The 16214-nt window shown below is 36.5% G+C and overlaps 1 pseudogene; it reads left to right on the forward strand.

The window, feature by feature from the left end:
* Positions 1–50: 50 nt before the first annotated feature.
* On the forward strand, positions 51–9057 carry LOC119082965 (annotated as a pseudogene).
* The last annotated feature ends 7157 nt before the right edge of the window (positions 9058–16214 follow it).

Genomic DNA, 16214 nt, shown 5'->3' on the forward strand with positions numbered 1-16214 from the left:
GATTGTCAATAACGTTTCCTTCACTAACATTCAACATTTACATTTTCCAGGTAACGCTTGTCAAGAGTCGATTTCACCTCCGTGGAGATTTTTAGGAGACGGTTTCCTGAGCTTCAATCCATTGCTGCGGCCAATACAAATGCCTTGGCTAACTGGTTTGTCGATAAAAACAAGACAGAAAGACTCCTTCCTAATGCAAGTTCAGGTCGGTCAAAATAGTTCAGCGATGATTACATTGAAAAACGGAATACTGAATTACATCTACAACAACGAAGTCATGTTTTGGCCGAACAAATATCGCCGATGGAAGATGGCATCGAATCGAGATCCGTTGGTTAGGAACAGAAATTTCAATGTCTATCGACTACGGACAGAGAACGGCTGTAGTTCCTATGTCGCAAAAGATTCAAGGACTTTACGTCGGCAAAATAATCATTGGAAGTCCTGACAATTCTTTCGGAAACCTAGGAGATTTTAGGCACTTCGAAGGCTGTATCCAAGATGTACGAGTCGGAGGCTCGCAGACACAGTTAAATCGAACCAATCGTGAAAATGTTGTAGATGGTTGTGCTCTGAATGATGTTTGCACCGAATTGTCCAATTCATAGTAGTTGCGTTAACTATTGGGATGAGTCGAGCTGTGAGTGTACGAATGGTTATGTTGGTGCAGATTGTGTACCAGTTTGCACGGTAAAGCCTTGTGCAGATGGTATATGCAGAGCTGACCCGAATTTGGACAAAGGGTATAGATGTGAGTGCAACGATACCACCAACTCTGGCGAATATTGTGAAAATAAGATCAATCAACCGTGCCCAGGAGGTTGGTGGGGCGAGAAAGTTTGTGGACCGTGTAAATGTAACACCAAGCAAGGATATAACTTGAACTGTAACAAGACAACGGGTCAGTGCTCTATGCAAAGAGAATCATTTCCAACCGATAAATGAAACAGCCTGTTTACCATGTGACTGCTATTCGATTGGCTCGTTTGGTGGCCAGTGTAATTTACTAACTGGACAGTGTGAATGTCGAGAAGGCGTGATCGGACGACGGTGTGACTCTTGTTCGAATATTTACGCCGAGGTGACATTGAAAGGGTGCGAAGTGGTGTACGATGCATGTCCTCGATCATATTCGAAGGGAGTGTGGTGGCCAAGAACACCTCTCGGACAAATCGCTATCGTGAATTGTCCAGCACCAGCTCACGGCAAGGAATAAGAGTGTGTGATGGTGACCGTGGCGGGGACATCCAGATATGTTTAATTGTACTTCGGAGCCGTTCATTGATTTGAGGAAGCAATTGTCAGGAGAGTGAATTGGAATTGAAATTCATTTATATCTGTGAAAATGGCCTCGTCTCTGCAGAATGCGTGCGATGTGGTTGGAAATATTAGAGTTCAAGTGAAGGAGGAAGTGGAAGAAGAAAAGGTCGTAACGCTAACAACACTTCCCCGTTCAAATAAAGACAACGATGCTGTTTGGTTAGATGAATTCGACATGGACTATCTGTCTGACGAAGTAAAATTTGTACACGATCGTTTATATGGAGCGGATCTGCTGATCACTGAAGGCCTTCTACACCAACTTATCGGTTATGAACTGATGCAAAACGGACTGAATCTTTCACACAGCCAAGATCGTTATTTCATTAAGAATCTTGTTGACAGTGCTGGCGTTATTCTTGATCAGAGATATGCTGTGGAATGGAAACGGTTGACAGAATTGACCCAACGAGGACCCAACGATCTCGTCGAAGCATTCGTGGTATTGTCATTTCATTCGGTCGGCAGAAAGTTTTCATTTTCAATAATTTTCTTATTTAAATTTTCAGAGTAAATACATGGTTGTATTGGGCAGATCCACACACACGTACACAAACCCATTCGAAATAGTTCACAAGAATATGGCGCTTGGTTTAGACATAGTGACCGTCGAGTCATTGTTCGGCTACGAGCCACAACATTAACAGAGCTGTACAAGCAAACAGCACACTAAACCGAATCAATATACGACCGAAAGTGTTGTTTTGCCGGACACAAGTGCATTCCTTCAGCACTCAGCGAAGCAGAAACCGATGATTGCGTTCCCCAAATACAATAATTACATTCAAGACCGGAAGAAATTCGATCATTTCACGAAAATCTTAGTGCCATTGGAAATATTGGCAGCAGCCACCAGAAAACAACGAAGTTACGAATTCAGTGAGCGAATATCGTGCAATATTGAGCTATTCTCAGTACAAAGATGTGGCGGATTGATGTTGAACTCTTTCGATGAGACAGTTACGCGTCGTTGGGGGTTGATTTGCAAATTGCTTCACCGGTTTTGTCTTTGGCAATTTTGCCGAGCACGAGCGACACATTCAACAATCAAAAGACAGTTATCGCCGGAAACGAGCTATCCAAAATGACGGAAATTAATCGGGCTGAGCTCCCAGCTGAGGATCATTCGTCGAACAGTTTTCCCGTGGATACTGTAAAGGAGGACATCAAAATATCGGTGCACGACATGGATATCCATTCGAATTTCGAAAATAGTCCTGAAATTAAGGTCCACATCAACAACGATAAAGAAATGACGAAGAGGTGACGAAAGTGAGGAACACGGAAAAAGGACGATACGGTTGAAAATGAAGCTACGTATAATGACAAGAGATTGGTTAAACGGCAAATCGAAGTTGAGTCAATGGACGCGGTAAAGAAAGTTTATCGATCACTCGGATCACCACATCTATCGCAGCCAATCAAATACAAATGTGGATCAACTTGGAGAAATCGAGATTCGGACTGAGGTCAAATCCACAATGTGTGCGTTGGAACGGATTTTCAAATTCATGGACACGACTCGGTTGCCAGACGCAAATTCCGGATTATGATCTACTTGCCAGCGATCCATCTGATTAATCAATCGTCAACTGTACATGTTCTCATATTTCAACCCATGCTGTCTTAGTTGATGTCGTGGATCCAGAAGACATTCCGAACCGTCACTTCTTGTTCAAATCACTTCAACTCAGCGTTCATGGTATCGTTACCAATTCTTCTATGCGTATTAATTGCACTGGCACTGCTCCGTGGAATGCAGACGAATTCGAATACAATTCACCAGAATCTGGTGTTGTGCGTCTTTTTCGCTGAGCTTCTATTCTTCGTGGGAATGCAATCGAGACGAAATCTTGTTGAAAATGAGTTTCCATGTAAAATGATTGCGATTTGCTTGCATTATGCATGGTTGGCATTCTCATGGACTACGGTTGACTGTGTACATTTGTACAGAATGCTTACCGAAATGCGCGACATAAACCATGGACCGATGGGCTTCTATTTCTCTGTTGGCTATGGAGCACCAGCTGTTCGTCGGACTTTCTGTGGGAGCACACGAATACGGCAATAATATGTTGTAAGTATCTCAGCAGACTGAATATCACCAGCAGAAGAGTCAAATGACTTCAATTTTTTCTTTTTCTTAATCTTTCAGCTGCTGGTTGTCTGTATATGAGTCCGTTTGTGGTGGTTGGTAGGACCAATTGCTGGAATGTCACTATAAATCTTCTGATTTTATTCGTATCCGTAAAGCCGCTTTCACGCTAAAAGATCACGTACTAGGCTTCGGAAATTTACGGTAAGTTGCGTCCTTAATCCCTTCGTTTCTTGTTCGTTACCTCATTTTCTTTAAATTTAGTACATTGCTGTGGCTGTCAGTAGTGTCACTTCCGTTAATGGGAGTAATGTGGGTATTAGCTGTTCTAACAGCATCGGAAAACTCTCAACTGTGACAATATTACTATCCGCTGTGGTACTTGTGCACGCCTTTTTTGCATCATTGGTTATTGCATTATAAACAAAAGAGTCAGAGAAAATTTACGCCGTACGGTATTGCGATGCATGGACGAAAAGTGCCACTTCTTGATTCGTCACTGGTCATCAGTAGCAGTTCTCAAAATGTTGCGTCTCAACCACGGACTCCGGGAGGTTTCTTGGCTGGAAACTATGAACTGCAAGACGCAATATTGGGATTAGTGCATCAAGCACCACGTCGAGAAGCACCGCCAAGACAAGCTCTAGTCCGTATCGTAGTGACGGACAATTGCGGCATACATCAACATCGACTTCGAACTACAACAGTGATGTTCCGTCGTATATGCGTGGATTTGATGGCGGCAGACATAGAGAAGAAAAACATCGAAGACATCGCAAAGATTCAGATTCTGGTTCCGAAACGATGGAAGTTTGATTTGGCATCTAGTCATTCTAGTGACGAGGATGAATCGAGAGTCGGACGTAACAGTACAAACACCCATCGCAGCACTGGTGTGAGTGCGGCTCCGTCATATTTGCCGAATATAACTGAGCATGTCCAGGACAACTCCACCAGAATTGAACGTTGTGCAAAGTCCACAGTTGTTCCCTAGTCAAGCCTGTCTATGCACCACGTTGGTCCAGTCAATTGCCAGAAGCGTTCCTACCCAATCCAAATGGTAAGTGATCTTGTGAACTTTGGAAATTTCGATTCTTACAAAAACCATTTATTTCAGTCGGTCGTTGGTCTCAAGACACCGGTTCAGATAATGAGGTTCATTCTCACAAAACCAATTCGCCGAATCCATTACCTAATCCCGATCCCACCGACACTTCCTACCTGCAACATCACAACAAAATGAATATGCCGCATCGTTGCTTGAAAATATCCAAGAAAATTACAACCTTCGAACATCGAGCATAGACAATGATCGATACAAATATGGTGACATTGATCGCGAAAGTTTGTATGGGCGAAAGAAGGACTACCAGGGTATGGCAATATGACACAAGCTATATGCAAAACCTCCGTCGCATTATGGCAGTGAAAAAGACTACACATCGTCACAAATTGTTAATCAAATGAGAGCGTATCCGGGGCATGAAAGCTCGTACTCAATATATGAAAAACAAAGAGGCAATTACATGGGCTCCAAGAACGACTCACCGTACATGTCAAAGGAACGAATTCCGGTTGATTTGTATAGTCCCAGGGACAATCACTACATTTTGAAATCGCCACCGATGTATGGCGTTGGTGAATCCATGAACAGCGTACATTCAATGCTCAAGAATGATTACCAGGTATGTTAATCGGTATTTTCTTGTAGCCAGACCTACTAAACCGCAACTGTAATTTATTTCAGCAACGAAACACGGACTACCATTCCGATCGCATGTCGGAGGGTTCGGACAAGAATGGCTACCTGTTTCCATATACAGCAGAGGAAGATCATTTGGCGACATTGTCCAGAAATCAGGGCGTCAACGATATTAACAATCCGGGACTTTCAAGCAGAATGTCTTCACGGCAGGGTCGAGAACGTCATCACCACCTAGTGTTTCGGGACATCATCCGTTGGCTCCATTAACTAGTATCACCGACACTAGCGAGTAAGTTATTCAATTTTACTTGAAAATATTTACTGGTGGTAGAGGGATGGGATAGAGGTTAGACTATAAACGCAACTTGTAACTCATGTGTCGCCTCTATATTTGACCAAAATTTTGTTAAAAATGTGTACCACACTGTAGTGGTTTCAACTGCCTTTGAATTTAGGGGCGTCATTCATAAAACAGTCCTCACTTGATTGTCCGTCATTTTCCAATTCGACACCAAATTGGAGTTGTTGTACGAATCTGACAACGTTTATGAATGACACCTTAACATTAACTTAAAAAAATTCGAATTCAAAATCAAATTACTGCTTCAAGATGTGTGTGATATTCTTTGCATGACTCTGAACCAACTCACCTAAAACGTACAAAAATTTCATATACAAAACAGATGGTGCTGGGATCGCCTAAAACATATCTAATTTGATTTTATGTTTGTTTCATAATCATGTCTACTCCACTAAATCTTCAATTGTTTGATTACGATGGTTATAACAATAGATCTGAGGTAATTGGTTTTTGTGTATCGTGTAACTGCTTCTCATAATGTTTTGTTTGATGTGTCTACATTATTTTCGGAGTGTTTAATTGAATCAATATTTTATGATGAATGTGTTTGATTTGCATGATTTTTTCTGTTGTTGATTTAATTGTAGTTTTATAGAAATCTGGCATGTTTTACTTTTCGTATTTGATTTGAAATTATTTGTCTGTTATTTTCTGCAAAAATCGATCTATCGGAATTTCAACATTATTCATCAAATAGCAATGTCGACGGAACGTAATTGAAATTCTATAAAAATTACCAGATTCTCATTAAACCTAATAAGTTGTTTCGAATGTCTCGTGGCATCAACTACGTGCAAAAGTGGATCTGCTTGCAAACAATTCCGTAAAAAATAATCTTAGAATTCCATTCCACATATTCCATTCAATACCAAAAATTCCACTGGAAATTTCTAGTGTAAAAAAAATCAAATAATTCCAACGACTCCACTCAATACCAAAAAACTATTCAAATCCAAAAACGCCATTAACTGCCAAAAGTTTCTTTCAATATCAAAAATTCCATTTTATTGCCGAATTCTGTCGGCATGTACATTTTCGGTAGTAGTCAACCTCTCGCAAAAAGCACCCATTTTCGCAACGTGTTGCACAGAACGTTTTATTCAATTTTTCTCAACTTTCGGTGGCTTTTCTGATAAAAACGTTGTATGAAACTTGGTGATAACTGCAACTCGCTGGTAAAATTCACTTTTTCATCCAACAATGGTATATTGATGTACTTTGTATGCGACGAAATTCCATAAAATGTTGCGAGATTGGGAGCTTTAACCCCATTTCGCAACTTGTTGCACAATTAACCATTTTTTACTAATCTCACAAACTTCTGAGGTCTTCATTTTATAGGGCGGAAATGGAAAGTTATTAAGCTCAGACCACTACTGCTTGAGCGAGAATCTGTTATTGATTTTCTAACCAACTTTTCTATGTACTTACTGAAGTCTGAATCTTTTTGTGGCTTGGACTGATTCGATCTAGCCCAAATGACACGAGTTCCAATTTTTGTTTAAATTGTGTGAAATCGTTTTCTTATGTTTTTTTCTCCAACATTTTCAACTTTGTCAATACTTTTAATGGTATCATGCATGATTTATATGGTGTTTCAAATTTGTTTTATAGCCTATAACTTCGCGAACTTCTTAATTCCTTGTGTCTTAGTTTAATTGAATATTTTGTAATTATTTAGGAGGAACGTTACAACTGATATAGACGACGCCGAAACAACTGTATGAGAATCACGTTGACAAGGAATTAATGTATAGAACAAAGTGTTGTACAAAATAAATTAAGTTAACTCAGTATTGTAATTTTGTATTTTAAGTGGTTTACGATCAAACAACAAAAAGGAGAAAAAAATCAATCAAAGGAGAAAATTCTTTTATCGAAAATGCTTTTAATTGAAATTATAAGGTAAATATTTTCATTACGACTGCCCATCTAATTTACTAAGTTTTATATAAGTCCGTGTAATTTTGTATGTTTGATAAAGAATTTTATGTAAAAAAGAAAATTTTACATTTTTTAAATGATGAAAAATATAGTTTTAAGTTAACAAAAAGAAGAAGACACTTGAAAAGTATTTAAGTAAATTAAATTATCAATCAAATGGAAACCGATGAAGTGACTCAAATTTTTGATAACAAGAATGGTGACATTGGTTTTCGTTCAAGGAAAAGAAAAGGAAAAGACTAAGACAATTTTCTTATCAACATTTTGCCATTTTTTATAACTAATAACTTTTGCGACTATGCGACAAACGAGATTATTTAGGATAAATTTTGTGAATTTTATCGTTTCATTTTTGGAAGGACATCAAATAATTTTTATTGAACGATACGAGAAATGTTGTAATTGCTTAATGTAACTTATTATGTATTCCAGTGGCGATGTAAAAAATGAATCTATTTATTTTATGATAAATTCATAGAAGATAATAATTAATGAAAGTTATTTAAATGAGTGCCTATTCTTATACTTTGGCTTATTGTAACGAGTTAATTTTGTTTTACACAAAAAAATGTTTACAAAAAATAAGGAAAATTAAAAATAAATTTGCGTTTTAACGTTTAGGTAAGCAATTGTTTCGCAAGAAGGAAAATAGTAAATTATTGCCCGGTAGTCAGTTAAATTTGAATTCTGAATGAAAGCAAATCCAGAAACAATTTAAATCGAGATTTTGCAGTGATAACGATAGCGTTTATGATTTAAGTCACATTTAGATTTAAAAATGTTCTTTTGTTAAATCTCATATATTCCACACTTCGAAACATTCCATTTCTTTAAGCAAGAAAACCAGTTTTTCGGGAATCTCATTCGGAAGCGATATAGTATTTTCAGAGCGTTAGTATCAATCATAATTCATTGCGTACCTTAGTGAAAATTTACATCTTCTCGACAATACAAAACAAAATTTCTTAGGTACAAGGCGTATTTACAGATCGAGACAGTGTATGCAAGTCCCTCATATGGCCACGATTTGAAATCTGTGTTATGTTATTACACTACCTGCTACAAACACTTTCAATTTGAATCGCTAGAAAGGCGGTAACGAGACTAGGCTTAGTGTACATGACATCCAACATTTCGCAGAAAATTAGTGAAAAAATGAAGAGTTGAATTTGAAATTAAAATTGAAAGGTTTCTTGTGCCTGACAAAGGTATAAATTTAGAATTTTCATCTGGTCTAACACGTCAGTCCTTTTAATTAAAATTGTATTTATTATTTTCGGGTAGTGTAATGGTATATGTTTCGGACTGTGTATATTCTTATGAGAGATTTTCATGCACAGTGCAGAGTATATAACAATTTTGAAGAGTAGTGAATAATTCACTGTGAATTTCCGAAAAGAGTGGATTCACACCTGAAGTAGCTACTTCTAGAAGGTTCAAATTCTCTGGAATGCATTTAAAGAACCACATTCATAAGCGACGTTCGTTTTTGTTTTACAAACTCTTTGCTGTCCGATTGAACTCCACCAATCTGTCAAACCAAAAAGGAAATATAAATTAATTTCAACTTCAAAATTACTGTATAGATTCACAGAGCGACACGAAGAACACATAAAGTCAAAGTTATCTTTAATTGTGTGAACAACAATAGAGAATTGACTTTAGGTGGGCTTGGCGTTGCTATGAAGATACGTTATCTACAGCTTCAAAGGTGCAGATTGCTGGAGCTCTATTCGAATGAATGACGTTTTTGAATGTTTGTTTAGTCTAATTGTGTTAAAATATTGGTAAAAAAAACCTTTTTTTTACTTAATGTGCAATTTCTATCGCGTATAAACGAACCGCGGATTATATGCATAACTCATAATATTACCTAAATGCTCTTTGATTCGAATGACGAAATTATTTGTAAAAACATCTATTTTACGTAATCTCTACCCCGGTAATATAAATAAATTATTTAATTAAATTTAAATTGATTTATTCTTTTGTGATTCATATTTAATATAAAACAATTTTGTGACAAAAAATAAGATTATTATTTTTAGTGGTATTCCGTTTCTTTTATTTATCTTATTTACGATGTATATTATATATACGAAATAAAATCGACTTATTGTAACATACAACTTGGTGGTGTTTTGAATGGTATTCCATGGACTTTTAAATTTTAACCAATGAGAACATTCACGAACTCATTCAAGATTATTAAATAGCCATCATTTTTCGGCATTGTCGTTAACAGGTACGTAGTCGTTTCAGAAAAGTTACTCTGAAATGACGCCATATCTATGAATTATAAAGAGCACAGCACTGCTTCTAGCATGATCATAGAAAATATTCGGAGGCTGATGATATCACAGCAGGCACTGCATTTCTTTTGTAAGGACAGATGACTTGGTTTCGTTGTATGAGTTAAAACATACAATACAAACAATCCTAAGCGGTAGCTCGTATCACTAAAGTCTTTATTGTTCATGCTAGGAGAGCTGTGCAAAAAGACATTGTATATAAACACACATAAAGCTGCCTGTTTGTACCACGAAATTGGACTTAAATGATAATTACTTGGGACACTTCGAAAGTTTCTGATGCAGCAAGTCATTTGAAATTATTATATTCGTAAACTAGATGATTTTTTAATATAGTTCGCTTCAGCGGAACCTAAAAATCTTTTAAGGACTCCCAAGGAGGGCCCTTCAAATATATACACTGCATTTTTGGGTTTTTAAGGAAAAATTGATAAACATGTTGAAAATTATCCTTTTGAGATTACCACTTTGAAGTTTTATGGTAAAAAAAATATCCTCGTACATATATCAGTGAAAGACCTGTAAGACCACCTATTTCGGCGACGGTCGCCATATAAAACTAATTTTAGAGCTCATCTTGAAAATTTTTGAAATCAGTAGTTGACGAAAAATTTCGTAGAGGTGAAAAAAAAGTTGCCGAAGGGGTGGATCTCTAGGGGGCAAAAGTCTCCAAAAGCAGAGTTTTTCGTTTTGTCATAGGACGGGGCTGTATGAATGGTCTGAGTGTGCTTGAATGCTGCATTGTCATTGAAATGAACCTAACTTTGAATAGGTTTGTTCAATACTCTCTCTAGCATCCAAACTCTCTAGCATCCAAACTCTCCCAAAAAATCGATTTAGGGGGGAAAATATGTTTGAGAAACGCTGATTTTTAATATGGCTTAAAAACGACAACAACACGAGCGAACAAAGTAGCAGTGATTCATAAACGTAGTTACCACCTTAATAATTGTAGTTTGGTTGCTAGGGAGAGTATTGGTTTGTTCCAAGGTCATTTCGAAATGTCAAATTTATCAATACGAGCTCAACGAGCTATCACACGTTACTGCAGCTTCAAAATATTGATGTTTGTATGAAAATAAGCAAAAATTCGTTTTTTCAGATAACTGAAATCGCCTACGTTAGTTAGTTAGTTAGTTCCTATGGAAAAGTGGATCCAACAACTCCAAAATGTTTCTATAGATTTTCCTGAAATTTTGGTTAATAATGGCCCAAAAATAAGAATGGAATTTTCAAAAGTTGGAAAAAACCCATATCTTGGGAGCTGGAGCTCCCCAAAGTCTCATGAAACATGACCGTGCTGTTTTGAGATGTGTTTCTTATTGGAAATTGTGTGGTATGGTTGGGCAGCTTGAAAAATTTAGTCACTTTCGGTGTATGTATTTCGGCAGCGGGAAAAATTTGGTCACTATCAGTTTTTAGACTTATCTCGGGAACTGTGGCAGATGTAAGGTTGGTTTCTTCGGCAAAGTCTTAGAGTTTCGGGAGTAGAATAGGGCAGTATGTACAAAAAGTGGAAAAATTTGGTCACTATCAGTTTTTAAACTTATCTACGGAACTGTGACAGATGGAGGTTTGGTTGCTTCGGCAAAGTCTTAGAGTTTTGGGAGTAGAATAGGACAGTATGTACAAAATCAGGAAAAATTCACCACATCATCAAGACGACGAGAATCATCAGAGTAGGTGAATTTTTGTATGAAATCGGCCATTTTATCATCAACTGTGGTGTGTAACCCGCGTATCTGTATCTGCGTGACCTCTCTAAAGTATACAGCCTTGCTACAAACAATTCTAAGGAGACTTGTAAATTCATTTGATCTATTTACCATATCGTTTCAAGTATTTCAACAGTCTTAGCGGATTTATTGACCTTGTTTATATATTTTCTTATTAAAATAATGGCGGTGAACTTCCATAATCACGCGGTATCATTTATTATGAGTTGCTTGAATGAAGAAAGACCACGCAGAGATTTTCAAATAAGAAATTATATGCAACACCGGTTGGATCGAACTTGCGTTGATTGTTTGAATATTACGTCGATCGTTCAAGTTCAACACTTGCGCGACCAGCTCGTTCAACTTGTAGACATTGGAGCTCTAATTTATAACGCCGCTACTGACGAGTACGATTTTCCAAATACACCCCTGCCAGCAGCAAGTTTGTTGCCGACTAAACGAAAAAAAACGCCACCCGGTAGCCCGACCACACCGAAAAAACGCAAGATGACAAGATCTTGGGCAGCAGCAGAAACTGGCACCGCTTAAGTTGATTACACTTTTTATTTCAAAATTAATAGTGTTGTAGAGATAAATCGAATTCAGTTGACGGAGAAAAGGTATTCTTTCTATGAACTGTGAATCTAACTCTTAAGCTACGTGTCCTTTTTTGTTTGAATTCAAATTTTTATCGAAAGCCTTGTAACAGGATTTTGAGGAACTGCCTATCCGTTGCAGTATATTTTCCTTACTTCCCGACAACAAAAATATAAGTCATCGCCCTCTCTTATTTCATCCGATTTTGTCCTGATGGTTAACATCACTCGCGTTTTGTGGCACTAGACAATTGACTTTCAGTAATGACAAGTATAATTAGTTGACGAGTTCTTGTAGTAGAGCTCGCCTGGACGATTGTGGTGTAGGCTTGAATCTTGAAGCACTTTTTAATGAGGAGCAGAGAGGATGTCGGCATGCTTCTTAAGATTTTTAGAAAGTATCACGGTTTCGTAGGTACGTGTTTCGGTAAATGATGAGGAAAAACTTAACCGAAAAGAGTACCGAAAACAGCGGAAAAATGCATTCCAGCCCTTATTCTAGTTTCCTCTCTCCTGAGTTAATTTAGAAAGTGCTTGAACTCAAATTGTTTATTCGAATTTGCTGTTATGCAGTCTGTAATGATCTAGGCGGTGAGTTAGCATGATAATCTTCAGAGAGGTTTCGCCGATTTATAACTTATTTTTGGCAACACAGTTGACGTGGTTAACTCGCCATAATTAGGTCAACAATGTGGAATGTCAACATCTAGCTACAGCTTTGAGGTCTAAGTATACTGTATACTTGTTACAATAAAAAGGAGTGTAAATACTATTTTTCTGGAAGAAATTTTTGTAAAAGTGAAGGTCGCCTAACGCTTCAGTTCAACGATCCGTCGTTAGCATAAAATGTTTCATTTTTATTTTCCGGAAATAGTTTTAGAAAGGTAACAATTCCATCAGAAGAATGTTTGCACAAAATTCTCGATATAATCTTTTAGGTAATCCCTCAGTCTTCTTTTGCACTCTTCGAATTTTGTCCATTTAGTATTTTAGTGCTGCTCATTGAATTGCAACTATTGATAAGTCATATAGATGAGGACTACATAATATGTAGTACATATACAGAAAGATGGTACTTATTCCATTGATTGTAAGTCAGGGATCTTATGCCAATAAATATGCCAGACGCGCTGTAGTAAGGATAAAAAGATTGTTTAAAAAAACAGTACAATCGGAAGCACAGATTACGAGTAAATATTGCCGGAAATTGGCAAACATTAAAAATTATATGAATTTTTAGGCAGTTGGTAAAATGAAGAAAATCTTCATTGCCTTAGATGTAGTTTTATTGGCTTGAATTGAATTGAATTTATTATGAATTTTTATAGTAGGACGTTTGACCAATGTTTCGATCTGAGAGTTCTATAGAGAATATTTCTTGTACAGAATCAAGCATGGCATATTTGATATCGTTCTAAAGCTGAGACTCCAGGCTGTCACATGAGTTACCACATTGATATGAAATATTCCTATCAGTAAGGTGTAGAAACGGCTAAAGTTCGCTGAGGGTAGCCTAAAAGTGCAATTTTTGAAAATGTAACAGATAACTTCTATTTGAAAATATTTCTTTTTGCTATTCGAAAGGGTTCGCAAATAGTAGTCTGGGATCACCAATTACAGGCCTCCTCTGTTGCTTCGTAAAGGAGATATCAGTCTTTCAACATGGTGAAATTTTGACTTTCAGCTGCTATTGCTTTATAAAGAAAATCTCGAGAACAATGATTTTTACACTGTATGTAAATCTTAGAATTTGTCCCTCTACCAATTCTAATGGAAGTCTTAAGTCCTCACTGTTTCACAAGCCCTGGCTGACGCTGGTGCTGCTTCTCAGAAACAGCTCAGAGGACTTAAAAAATTCTTGAACAGCACTTCCCTTCCCCAACTCACTTATGAAAAAACCTAGCCCCACCGTGGCATGTGACGATTTTGATTCTTCTAAAGATACAAAGTGCATAAAATTTTACATCATGAAAGCATAAGCTTAGACGAGCTGCAGTAACCAGTAAGCTTAACACGATTGTAAACATAGATATTATAATCGGAAGCATATTTTGGGAAGTAATACCAGCGGAAGTTGACAAACGTCCATCCAAAAATAATGGGTTTGGTTTCAACCATCGATATAATATAGGGTAGATAAGTAATGTCAAAGCGACTTTATGCGGAAAGATCACATGGATGGATGTGTAACGTAACTAACGTTTTGAGAAAGCACGCGAAATAATGTCATACAAATATTGGAAAATAATTGAAACTCTGCATTTTTCAAATTTCCTTTTTCTCTTCGTTTTGTGTTGTGATTCGCACTTTTTGCACTTGTATGTGTGCTATATTTCCGAAATTTCGTTCTTCGTGTCTCAATATCTACAGTATATTATATCCATGGTTTCAACAAAATAACAACTTATAACGGAAGCTTTTTGGCCCGAGCAAAAAAAATGAGCCAAAAAGTATATACTTGTTTTTAAGAATATGATTATAAACTTTTATATACTGCTGTTACAGTAGTATAAATAAGGGTATAATTATATACTACTTACGGCATATGAACATTTACTTTTATATGCTGGCTCCTTCCAAGTTGTACGTAAAAGTAAATGTTCATATACTGTGAACAGTATTTACTCGTACCCTTATGTATACCCTTGCATACTAAAAGTCAGTCTGTCATGAATTCTCGTCGAGGCAACATCCGCGTGTGCAAATTATGTTTTCTTCCCGGTATCCGATTCAAGATTGCCCGGATTTCCCGGTATCCAAAAATGTAAAAGTGACTTCCCGCTACATACATTTCCCGCTGGTTTGTGCAGCTATAATTCGATTTCCCGGTATCCTAAAATTTTTTTCAGAAATTTCCCGGTATCTTGGATACCACCGATACACATAATTTGCACACGCGGCAACATCCTTGTGAGGTGACATGTAAAACCAATGTTAAAAAATAAGTAAATTCATGAAATATTTTCTTATCAGTTCACATTATACTGTTAATTCCGTTGTTGTTTTTCTTGTTAGGCGTATCTGTAGGCTTTCTCTTGTTAGGTATTAGGGACTGTCTGGCGACAGCGGATGTTAGCAAAAAAATGTGCAACTGATAAGACTGATAAGAAAAATTTTGTTTCACTGATTTTCTCATTCTTTAAAGTCAATGAAGATTGAGACTAAACGAAGTTTACAAAACGTGATGCATAATTTAATTAGATAAGTGAAAGAAGATTTCGTCAGTCAAGTGGCCTCAGTTGAGAAAACATCGCCACATCGTTGAAACAATTTTTTTAAGTGAAAGATGGTTGCGTTAATCATATCTTTTTATTTATTGTTTTTTTTTTACATAGTTATGACAACAATTAAATATTATTAATAATAATATATATATTGATTTTTGTATTTATTTTTATTTTCTTCTATATAATGAATTTAATTCAAACCAATTTTTTTTACCATACCTTGGGTTTTGTGTTGGCTACACCATTTTGTCTAAATTTAATATACTTTTTTTGACGATGCTTATGTTTTGTGTGTTTACAATTATAGTTACAATAGTTCAATCGAAACGATCATTTATATATCTCACTTAAAAATTAATAAATATTTTTATGGTTTTATCAAAATAAAAAATTAAAAATCTAATGAAATGATAGGTACATTTACACATAGATTAAATGTCTGGGATTGTTGTATAGTAGGTTTCGTTCAAGAACTATATCAAGAAAACAAAAAAAATCATCAATTAAACACTACATCTGATGTAAGTACTTCATTTTTTAACTTAATTTTTTTTTTTAGTTTAAGTTTTTTAATTGAATGATTTTCATAAACAGAATTTTCAGACAAATTTTAATGAAACAAAACAGAAAAAATGATTTTATTACTTTTTCACAGACAGACGGCCATATAATTTTCTTTCACTTTCGGACCTAAGCATTTTCCTGATTGATACTAAATCTTGCCTCTGTTGTATCTGGCGTTTGACCAGATAGAACAGCCGTCTGCTGAAAGGTTACCACTCTCTGATTTTGAGGCTCATTTACCATATTATATAAATTCTTCAAGCAATGTAAAATCATATTGAAGGCATCCAAAGCTAGATTTCATCGGAGAAAGAGACAGTTTGTTTAAATTGAATGAAGAAAATGAGTATTTTCACGATATTTAGCAATAGT

The sequence above is a fragment of the Bradysia coprophila genome, unplaced genomic scaffold (assembly GCF_014529535.1).
Source record: "Bradysia coprophila strain Holo2 unplaced genomic scaffold, BU_Bcop_v1 contig_512, whole genome shotgun sequence".
Classification (NCBI taxonomy): domain Eukaryota; kingdom Metazoa; phylum Arthropoda; class Insecta; order Diptera; family Sciaridae; genus Bradysia; species Bradysia coprophila.